This window comes from Lepidochelys kempii, chromosome 2, assembly GCF_965140265.1.
Source record: "Lepidochelys kempii isolate rLepKem1 chromosome 2, rLepKem1.hap2, whole genome shotgun sequence".
Classification (NCBI taxonomy): domain Eukaryota; kingdom Metazoa; phylum Chordata; order Testudines; family Cheloniidae; genus Lepidochelys; species Lepidochelys kempii.
In genome coordinates, this window is record NC_133257.1 from 53402864 (window position 1) to 53414825 (window position 11962).

An 11962-nucleotide genomic window follows, 5' to 3' on the forward strand; every position below is an offset into this window, starting at 1 on the left:
ATTATCACCCAAATTTAGAGGCAACAGCTTTTCCACTCACTACAGGAGTAATCACACGGAAGAAAAATGGCAAATTCTTCCTCTGTCTGTATGCTCAACCTTCCTCTAAAACAGATAACATAATAACAATGATTGATTTGTTAAATTATTGACAGAAATGAGAGATGTGCATTAGTCCACAATTGGCTTGATGGGACCCAGCAGATTATTTTTCTCCTACAAGTTGCCTTTAATCTGACATGATTGCTTTCCTTTTGCATTCTACTGGGACTCACCCTTGGACTGCTGGGTTTAGAATTAATCCCATTAGCCGATTTTTTTTCCTTTGAACAATTACAGTCTCTTTAAAACAGATCCTTTTTATCTGGTGGTTTGTAGAAATTTTCAAGGCTTTTTTTGGTTAAACTTTGGCTTTCACTGAAGCCCTGACAATTACTAAACTCTTGGTAAATTATTCCCTTTTCTCCTCCGGTAAGTATACCTCACCCCGGACTTTTGCCTGCATTCCAAGGTCTTTTAGTTCTGTCTTCTCTCACTGTGACTACCCCACCCTCATCCTGCACCATCCTATTCACAGCTATGTTTTCAAAGCAGCTGGTCCATTGTCTCTACAGTGCACATAGGGATGTCCTCGCTCATGTTTGTGGTCCTTAAACTATAAGATCTTTGAGGTAGAGCTGGGTGATTTTTTTTTTTGACAAATTGTAAATTTCCCAAAATATGCATTTTGAGAATTGGGGGTCACTGAAACACTGCACTAATTCAAGTCAAAGTCAGCAAGTAGTTGTGGCTGGAAAAATGAGCCTCTGGTATTATCAAAATGAGCATGTATTGAAATGAAACATATCAACATTTTGCTTCAAAACAACATTTTTGAAATGTTGATTTGAAATGACATTTTTTTGGGTAACACTTGGTTTGATCTGACAACATTTTTTCAGGTTTTCATTTTGGCAAGAAAAACACCACCGACAAATAATTCAGTCTCAGTTCAAAGTGAAGTGATTTTCTTTCAGATTTTTTCAGTTCAGCCACGGAACCGAAAAATCAGTGATTTGCTCAGCTCCACTTTGAGGCAAGGAATGTGCCTTTATCCATGACTACAAACTGCAGGGTAAATTTATGGTGCCATAGAGATGATCTTGAATAACAACAACTTTGTTGCTGCAAAACAAAAGAAGTGTTAGAAAGAGAGGTGACAAAGGAAAGGAGGGAATCCAAAGTTTACCGTTGCCGGCGTGATCTTTGTTAAACGGTTGTGTAAGAAGGCATGTATTGGGACTTCTTTCAGTCAGATTCTAGTCTTACCTTTTCATTATTTCATGGGTGTACTTAGACTTTTCTGTTAATCTGACAGCACAGTGTCCATTATTTCATCTTTGTTGACTTTATAAAGTAATCCTCACAAAAGGCTTTGAAGATTACTTTCAAACCTGCTTTGAAACATTTTCAAGGGCCTACACAGAAGTTTTGTTTCCCTATTCTCTTTTTCTTCCTTTTTGATGTGGATGGTGGCATAAATTCATACATGTAGCTCCATGAATCATACATGAATCATAGAGAGTTTCAGTCAGTATCTGTCATTTACTGCTTTCATAGTGCTGCATTTCGGACCTGATCCTGCAGCATGCTGACTTTCTCCCAGCTGCTAGGTGCTATGTGTCCTCAGCAACCGCTAATATCATTGGGGATTGTGGGTACTCAGGATGCCACAGGAAATGCCAAGCATCTCCTTGGTTCAGGGCTTCATTCATTCTTAGCTTGGGAAAAATCATGCCTATTGTGTTTTAATCAAAACGTAAGCATGTGACCGTTTTGTAAGATGTCAATTACTCCAATTTAGCTTAGGAGCATGGGCTGGTTGCACATGTGCTCTTTAAAAACACACCTGAGTGCCATTTTTTGTACAGTTTCCAAGAAATTCAAGAAGTCTTTTCATAATGCATTTGGGTTTCCTGAGTATAATAACAACTATTCTAAAGAGCTTATTGAAAGGGAAATCTATTTCCTCATTTGTGGTGTAATATAATAGAAAATAAATTTAAACCAATTGAACTCATTTTTGTAGTTGATTACAATGATATCCTGAAAGCCCTTGCACAAACTTTGGCACAGTGTGTTAGGAACAAACCCTAACCAGCCTTTCAGAGATTATAAAGTCATAAGGGACTACTGTCATCATCTAGTCTATCTCCCATGTAAGCACAGGTCATAGGATAATCCCTGAATTCATTCTTGTTTGAACTAGAGCATATCTTTTAGAAAAACATCTAATCTTGATTTTAAAATGTACAGTGATGGAGAATCAATCACAACCTCTGGTAAATTATTCCAATGGCTAATTACCCCCAAATTTGCACCTGATTTTGAATTTGAATCTGTCTACTTTCAACTTTCAGCCATTCAATCTTGTTATACCTTTGTCTGCTAGATTGAAGAGCCCTCTCTTATTAAATTTGCGTCCCCATGTACGTACTTATAGACCATGATCAAGTAACTATTTAACCTTATCTTTGATAAGCTAAATACATTGAGCTCCTTGAGTCTTTTACTATGCGGCATGTCTTCCCGTCTTTTAATTATTCTCAAGTTTCTTCTTTGAACCCTCTCCTATTTAAATAGGAACAAAATCATTTTGTTTCTAACATACTTATCAAACCTCCTCTGATCATCTTTAACTTTGCTGACCATTGAGTTCTCCTTGTGTCCTTTTCTTTCCCTTATCAATTTACTGTGATTCTTAGCTTATAATTTATATTAATTGCTATCAACTGTCTTTTTTTCATAATTGTTTTCAGCTTTGTAAAATTGGCCCTTTTAAAGCAGCAACTATAAGTATTACTGGTTTGTACTCAACAAATGTAAGCAAGTCATGATTACACGCTGTGGCACTCTGCACCTCAAGGCACCATGGAATCTCCATATTCACCACTATCATATAATTATGATATGTTTTGTACAAAGTATGCCCTGTGAGGTATTATTTTAAAAGTCTTGATCTGTTGAACATTAATATCCTGTTGGATTATATGTGCTATCATTGTATTCCAAGTTATAAAGTTTTGTTATGTGTGTGTATTACTGAAATATGTCGTGAGGTTGGGAACACCCACAACCAGCCTTTCAGATACAACAATGGAGTAGCCAGACTGCATTAATGGCTCATCAAGACCCATCAAAGAAATGATCTCCTCTCCCAGAACAGCATACAATGGAGAATTCTTAGAGGAAGCACATATACAATGGAGACTGCTTGACCCAAATCATAGCAAAATACCTTTCAAGGAAGCTGGAAGAAACTATAAAAGGGGAAGTGGCATTATGATTTGGCCTCTCTCCCTGCCCCCCAACTCAACACCTGAAAGAAACATCTGGAGGACAAAGACCTTGAACTGGAGAGTCCCAGCCTGTGTATTGAGGAACTAAACCATCTGTCAGGGTGAGACACTGCTTGATTCAAATCCTGTTTAGTGTATAGAACTCAGACTGTGAATTTATTTTTGTTTCTTAGGTAACCAATTTTGATCTCTACACTTGCTACTTATAATCACTTATAATCTATCTTTCTGTAGATAATAAATCTGTTTTATATTTTACCTAAAACAGTGTGTTTTGGTTGAAGTGCTTGGGAAATTTCAGCTCAGTTTACAAAGGCTAGTTTGTGTCCACTCCACATTGAGAGAGGGGTGGTGTGGGTAATGACCTTACACTTGTCAGGCTTCTGACCATAGCAAGACAGTACAGTTCTGGGGTGCAAGGCTGGGGAGCTGGAGCCTCTCTATGTTGGTTCATGAGTGGCTGGAAAAGCATTCATGTAACTCAGTTGGGTGTGTCCCTGCCTGTGGATGGCTGTGTAAGTGCAGCACCCATCAGAGTTTGTAGCTTGGCAACAGCATCACAGAGTGAGAAGGATGCCCCAAGTTGGTGAGATAGAGGGACCAGCTGTCCCACAGTCCAGGTTGCACCTCGGGGATGACATCACACATGCACTTAAGCAACCACTACCATATTGTTGTGTGATCAATTTCTCTTCATCTTTCAAGATGAGGTCTAACATAGCGTTCCCCCACGTTGGTTGCGGCACCTTTGAGTTAGAAAATTCTCATCTATAATTTTTAGAAATTCCAAGCATGTTTTGCCAGGTCTCCTCTCTGTTTCCACTCTCTTTTGTCCCTTGGTGGCCAGTTCCTTCCTTTCTTTTTTGAATCTGGGAGGGTGATGCTTCCCAAATCTGGTGGTCTGAGAACTCCTCAGCCTCTCTGATTCTCTGAGATGTCTGCACTTGGCCTTCCAGACCATGAATCTTTTCTTCAAGCATAGCTACCAGCTTGCACTTCATACAGAGGAAATCCCTTTTGACTTCCATTAGGAAAGAAAACATGAGAAATATGTTGTAGGACAGAACCCTGTTCCATCTTTATATTAAGTGTACAATGGTACACAGAAAGAGAGCGTCACACATACCCTATCTGAACTCTCTCTGAAACTCCCCAGTTTGCTGCTCCTGTTTGCTACTCATGAGTTCACCTGTCAACTGACTTACATACTAAGCCTCACTGCTCGTCTCTACCCCCTCAACAACAGGGAGTGATTAACCATTCAGAAAGTTCAAATGCCTGGGCTGATCAAAAGACCCAAGAATCAGAGCCACATGGCCCTCACTGAGATACAGACCTGTCTCACCTGGCCCATGGCCCAGCCACATAAGTCCTGGAACAAGAATAAACAGGCTGTGAGCATGGTAACTCCATGGGGTCTGGAAGAATATGCCTGATCTCCCCTTGTTGGACCGGGGACACCAGCAGTTACTTCAGATGTGTAGTGCAGCCTATAAGAAGTAGCAGATGTGATGACTGCTCATCCCTTCCCTCATAGGAGTTTTGACTGATACTTCCCATCTCAGCAAACCCATTGACCCCACCCAGCCCCTCTTTGTTTCACCCCTTGAATTCCCATTTGTGCTGCTCCAGTGAGCGTGGAGTTCCCCTGCACTACTTCTCTGAACTCTGCTCTCCCCTCCAGTAGAACCATAGAATTTCTGTTGTGTTTAGAGCTTTATATACCTGTAGAAGGAGTCAAGATTTGGCTCTCAGAATATAGACAAATCAGCCAAATAATTGCATGTCTTTTTCTATAGATTAGTGTAAAAAATGGGTAGCAGTGAATAAACACAGAGTAAAAGTGTGTTGAACAGTTTCAGCTAAGAATAATGTTTCCATTATAAAGTAGTGTGCCAGGTCTCAAACAGTGAGTAGCTAGCCCCATGAGGGTCACTAGCATTTAGCTGGAAGAAGGCAGCAGAGCACTGGCCTGCTCTGTGGTTGGAGAAATGAGTACAAGGTTGGAAGAGAGGAGGTCCTGTTTCCTAATCCTGGTTCTGCCAGCGCATCTCTGTGTGGTCGTGGGTAAATTGCTTGACTTCTCTCTCTTGGTTTCACTGTGGTGAAATGGCATTAATAATACCTGTTTACCTCACAGAAATGTTGTGCGGATTAAGGAGGCGATATATGTACAAACAGAATAAAGCATTGAAAACTGGACATTTACCACTTACATAGACAAATCTACTTACGGTAGTCCACCTTAACAGTAAAAGTAAATAAACACAAAAGTCAGCAAGAGGTGTGGGTACTCTGAAATCTGGTCCTAGATTGATTTATAACTAAGATTTGTGTTTATTGAAGTGACAATGTTTAATTTGGAATAGTTTAATTTTATATTTAAAAATACCATAAAGACACTGGCTGCTGTGGATTGATCGTGAGATGTTATTCAGACTATCTAAGCCTCTCTGTTCATGGGAGAACACAGATGCCAAGCTATAAAAAAATTATTCTATATAATGACTTGCTAGGTAGTTCTTAGATCATCAGATTATACTGATGCCAGACACTGGGTAGAACAGGATTTCTCAACCTTTTCAGGTTGGTCACTTTTTATTCAAAGTCAACCTGTTTTGTGACCTCCCCCTGCTTACATTAACTACAAAATAAGAGTAAAAATTATATGAATTATAACAATTGACCTTGAAGGGTAAGAGAGTGTAGGCAGTGGAATTTTCTTCGCGTTAGGTTATAACATTTTCACTGCTTTATGACCTCCCTCCCATTTTCCTGATTGCCTTTCATGACCTTGTTGGTGGTCACAACCCTCTGGTTGAGAAACCCTAGACTATTGGCTGCCAGTCCTTCAAGACACCTGTTGTCCAAGACCTACTTCTGATTCTGAGGAACTAGCATTCTCCTGCCATATAAAACTAAAGTCTCACAAGTGCTGTATATTAAACCTTGAAATGATTGCTACACCTTCTGCATATTGCTGCACCTGAACTATTCACATGCGTAAATTTAGGCATGTTCTTAAGGAACTTGCCAAACTGGGGCCTAAATGAATAAAGGAAGTAATTATTTAGATCACATGCATCAGATCAATATACTGTACTAGAGTCACTATGTTTGATCAACTAGTAATATTGTCCACTGCAGCCTAACCCCATGTCATTTTGTGAATCCCACAAAAAATCATCCATAGATGGGTAGGAAGCCTTTAAAAATTGTCTTCAGAAAACAGAAAGATAATAAATTTGAATTAATTGGAGGTTTACAGTACAGCCTCAGAGTTTTGAACACCTCAGGAATGGAGGTTGTTCATAACTGTGAAATGTTTGTAACTGAACAATACGTTATGGTTGTTCTTTCAAAAGTTTACAACTGAACATTGACTGAATACAGCTTTGAAATTTTACTATGCAGAAGAAAAATGCTACTTTTAATCATCTTAATTTAAATGAAACAAGCACAGAAACAGTTTCCTTATCTTGTCAAATCTTTTGTTAAAATTTGTCTATTTTTAGTGGTTTACATTTAACACAGTGCTGTACTGTATTTGCTTTTTTTATTTGTCTCTGCTGCTGCCTGATTGCATACTTCCAGTTCCAAATGAGGAGTGTGGTTGACAGGTCAGTTCATAACTCTGATATTCATAACTCTGAGGTTCTACTGTGCTTTGAATTCTGATGCAGTTGTTTTGTACGAACACATTCTTACCAACCCCCTCTTGATCACTACAATATCTGAAAAGCAAGTAGAGAGAGGAGACCCATCTCTGTAATTTAACCTTTATTATATTATTTTTAGAATTGTCTTTCAGGTCTAACCTTCACAGCATAAATTCACAAGTGAATAATCTCATTAGAGATAATCCTTCTCTCTGGGCAGTCTCTTTGCAGGATAGTCTGGCCAACGTTTCTCATGATTTTTAATTTGTGATCCATTTGCTATCTGATCCATTTGCTAATTACCAATATTGTCCATCTCACCTGTGCTCTCCCGTCCTCAGTGCTTCTTGACAGATAACAGATTTTGCAATAACAACTTGAGTTTTAGACCCCTCTGAAAGTTAATAGCTCAAATTTCTATTAAAATGGCTCATGTAAAATTTCTGTGGGATGCTTTGGAATTTCAGTTTTGTACACAGTAATTGAATTCAATGTTAGGTAATGTAATGGGTTTGAAATTTGATTGCAAGAGACTGTTTTAATCTTTGTGATTGCCATTTCCCTTGGCGCACACAGATCTATCACTTGTAATGGAGGATGCAGCTCTGAGAGGATATATAGTGCAAACCTTAGCACTAAACACTTGGGGTGAAACACCTACCCTGTTTAGGTTACCAGATGTCTAGGTTTTCCCAAACATTGCCTCTTTTTTGAGTCTCCATGTTCTGTCTGGGGGAAGTTTTCAAATAACAGGAAATGGCCTGCAGAGCAGACATTACAGCTCAGAAAGAGCCCCAATTGGTCCACTTCCTGACTGGTCCCTCCCCTGCATCTGCAGCTAATTGGTCCCACAGCTGCCAGATCCCTCCGCCCTCCCCAGGCCCTGGCTCACAGCCCTGGGAAGGGGGGTCCCGCAGCAAGGTACTGGCTGATGGGCTGGCGCTGCATCCTGGGCTTGCACTGGCCGCCCTGCCACCATGTCAGGGAGTGGCATTGCCCCTCACCTCCAGTGAGTACCCCCACTGTAGGTACCCCCTCCAGCACCCTCAACTGTACCCCTCTCCAGCCCTCTGCTCCCTGGTGGTGTCCTCTTTTTTGGGAACCTGAATTATGGTAACCCTAATCCTGTTGAAGCCAGGGGGAGTTTTGCAACTGACTTAAATGGAGCCAGGATGTCACCTTTGGAGATTAAGGCCATGTCTATACTACAGAGTTTTGTCGACAAAAGTCAGCTTTCATGGACAAAACAGTGGAGGTATACACGCTACAATACTCCTTCCGCCGACAAAACTCTCAGGCTTTGCTGACAAAATAAAACCCCCTCAATGAGAGGCATAGAGCTTTTTGCGGAAAAGTTAGATTGTCAAAGTGTCAGTATAGAAAACATGGTTGGTTATGTCACTGTAAATGGCTTCCAGGAGGTGTCCCACAATGCCCATTCGGACTGCTGTGGTCAGCAGTTTGAACTCCACTGCCCTGCACCCAGATACACAGGCATCTCCCCACCCCCTTTAAAAGCCTGGGAATTTTTGAAATTCCACTTCCTGTTTGCTCAGCATGGACAGCTCACACCTCATCTTCCCAGCTGACCATGGTGTCTCTACACAGCAAGCGCTCTCCCGCTCGGAGCACAGTTGTTGGATCTGCGGGCACTGTGGGGAGAGGAGTCTGTGCAATCCCAGCTCCACTACAGCTGTAGGAACTTTGGTACCTTCGGTCAGATTTCTCATGGCATGTTGGATAAGGGCTACGAACAGGACACACATCAGTGCCATGTGAAGATAAAGGAGCTGAGTCAGGCATAACTGAAGGGAAGGGATGGATGCCATCTGTGGTGGTGACCCCACCTCCACTGCCAAGAGCCCCGTGGATACTTTGGCAGGATTGGAGACAGTGGACAGTGTAATCAACCCCGAGGATGAAGTTGTTAATGAGGAGATCAAGTTGAGAATGATGTGGAGCACACAGCAGGGTTATCCAGTGGCGTGGCAAGGCAGGACTTCTTTTCCACTCCAGAGGGGTCTAGTCAGTCCAAGCAGTCTGTCTCTGATGGGCATGATGCAGTAGAGGAGAGCTCTGGAAAGTGACCTTTTTGAGTTGATGCTGCTCAGTTATATGAGGTAGAGCTGCCCTTTGCTTTGTATATGCTAGAAGGGGATGAAGGGATAAAAATGTACAAGACTAGGAAACTTTCCTGGAGGGACTCGCCAATCCTCTGCTGAAGGTTCCTTCGCAAAACTGCTTTGTTCCTTCCCTTGTAGGAATTCCTGTGCCAATCAGCAATCACTTGTGCAGGGACCAAAGCGGCACATAGGAGAGCAGCACAGAAATCCTTTCTGAAGCCGCACACATGCAGAAAATGCACCCTTGCATCCTTGCTTACCCTCAGGAGTGAGATATCGGCTTCAGTGACCCCCCACCTGTGGAAAATGGTGGCAGGATTTACAATATTGTCCCTAGTCGCCTGCACTGATCCCCTTAGAAACATCTTGATCCTTTGTGCCCAACCCCCACACAGGCCATTCTCACCATGTTTAAGGCATTCGTCAAGTTGTATGCTTGCCAAGGGACAGTGAGAAACTGATTCATATTTAAAAAGAGGTGCATTTTATTATAATGATTCAATGCTGTGTGTGCACTAACAATCATGCTTCTGTTTATTCTTTCTTGTGCTTCTTCAGATGTGACCTTCAGGGGAACCCCCTTACACACTGGTGGATTGCCTCCTACAAGGAGGAGCAAGGAGAACATGTTTTGAGATGTGCTACAATCCTCAGAGGCCAAAAAACAAGACTGCAGGGCATGGAGAGGGACTTTAAAATAAAATGATAAAATAGTCTGGACAGAAAAGAGAGCCAGGAGTGAATTTTAATGGCCAGGAGCAGATGATAAAAGTGATAGAGGAGCAAACGGAGATGTTGAAGTTTCTAATTACACTGCCAGCTGAATTCATGTGTGGTTGCTCCCCCCCTGCAGCCAATATGGAACTGTTTTCCATGCCCTCCCACACATTCCTTGCAACTTCCTGGCCCATCTCAGTACCCTGTTCACTCCACCCCTTCAGACAGCTTCAAAAATGATAGCTGGACTTACATAGAGCTATCACACAGCCCTTCATTGTTATCTCCTTTCCAACCAAGCCTTTTGGGTGTGTTGTTACTTGGTATTTAATAAAAATATACTCTCTGAAAAATAACCAATCTTTATTTGTCTCCTACACGTGGTAGTTGCTGCTAGAATTAATACACAGTGGCAATTTGATCATTTGCTGAGTACAGATCAGGATCATCAAAATATTCAGACAAGACGGCAAATTAACAAAGCATGGCAGAATGCTATATAGAAAGATACATTATTGGAGCTCATTGTCAAAATGGTGCCTCAAAGCATCCCTTTTTCGAATAGTCCCCAGTTGTGCCCTTCGAATGGCCCTGGTATCTGGCTGCTCAAAATCAGCCACCAGGCGATCCGCCTCTGTGCTCGACCCCAGAGGAAACTTTTCACCTTAGCCTCACAAATATTATGGAGTGCACAGCAGGATGCTATGACCACAGGAATATTTTCCTCATTTAGATCTAACCTGCCATAAAGACAGCACCAGCATGCTTTTAATCTGCCAAAGACATATTTTACGATCATTCTGCACCTGCTTAGCCTATCATTGAAGAGCTCCTTGCTGCTTTCCTGTGTAAGTCTTCATGAGCCATGGGAGTGAGGGGTACGCTGGGTTTCCCAGGATCACTATGGGCATTTCAACATCCCCCACTGGAATCTTCTGGTCTGGAAAGACAGTCCCTGCTTGAAGCTTTCTGCACAGGCCAGTGTTCCTGAAGATGCGTGCATCATACACCTTCCCGGACCACCCTGTGTTGATGTCAGTGAAATGCCCACAGTGATTCACAAGCACTTGCAATACCATACCCCTTTCTATTGATGTACTCTGTCACAAGGTGGTCTGGGGCCAAAATTGGGATATGCATGCCATCTATCACGCCACCACAGTTAAGGAATCCCATTGCTGCAAAGCCATCCACTATATCACTCACATTTCCAAGAGTCACAGTCCTTTGTAGCAGGATGCGATTAATGGCCCTGCACCCTTGCATTAATGCAGTCCCAGCAGTGGACTTCCCAACTCCAAACTGATTCATGACTGACCAGTAGCAGTCTGGAGTTGCCAGCTTCCACACAGCGATCACCACACACTTCTCCACCAAAAGTGCAGCTCTCATTTTGGTGTCCTTGTGCTGCAGTGCTGGGGCCAAGCTCTGCACACAATTCCAGGAAGGTAGATTTCTGCAGCCACTACTCTTTATCCCAGACCTGCATAACTATGTGATCCCACCACTCAGTGCTTGTTTCCTGAGCCTAGAAGCAAAAGTCCACCATGTGCAGCTGCTCTGTGAATGCTAAAAATAATCTGGTGTTGTTTCTTTCCATGACACAACAGGTCAGACACCTCTGATTCCTGTTCAGATTGAGTGCTCATGATATAATGCATGACCAGCCATGATGTGTTCATAACAGTGACCACAACAGTAGAGAGCAGTGCAGGATCTGGCCCTTTCAGACAGAGAGGGCAGGCGCACAGTAAACAGAGGCCATTGAAAAATGCAGGAAAATGCAGTCAGAAACCCCTGGAATGATGGGATGGAAAAAACTGCATCATGGGATGTTGAGCATGCACCCATGATGCACTGCGATCCACTCTTCCTTCCCCAAACTACTAGCTGCAGAAGGTAGCGAGTAGCACAGTGGGATAGCTACCCACAGTGCACTGCTTTCTCTGTTGATGCTAGAGTACCAAACCGTGGATGCGCTCTGCCTACAGAAGGAGCATTGTGTGAACATGCACAAGTGATGTAATTATACCGGGTTTTGATCGTCAGCCTAACTTGCTTCGGCAAAATTCTGCAGTGCAGACAAGGTCTTATTCTCAAATGCCCTGCTTGTATAGTCATTTAC

General features: G+C 42.2%; 1 long non-coding RNA gene across 1 annotated transcript in view; it reads left to right on the forward strand.

The window, feature by feature from the left end:
• The window catches only part of LOC140906585 (uncharacterized), a 50389-nt gene extending 40211 nt beyond the window's left edge, over positions 1-10178 (forward strand). Inside the window, exons 2-3 of the long non-coding RNA XR_012157159.1 lie at positions 6933-6958; positions 9679-10178. This is a non-coding gene — a long non-coding RNA (uncharacterized lncRNA). The remainder of the gene's footprint in view (positions 1-6932; positions 6959-9678) is intronic.
• The last annotated feature ends 1784 nt before the right edge of the window (positions 10179-11962 follow it).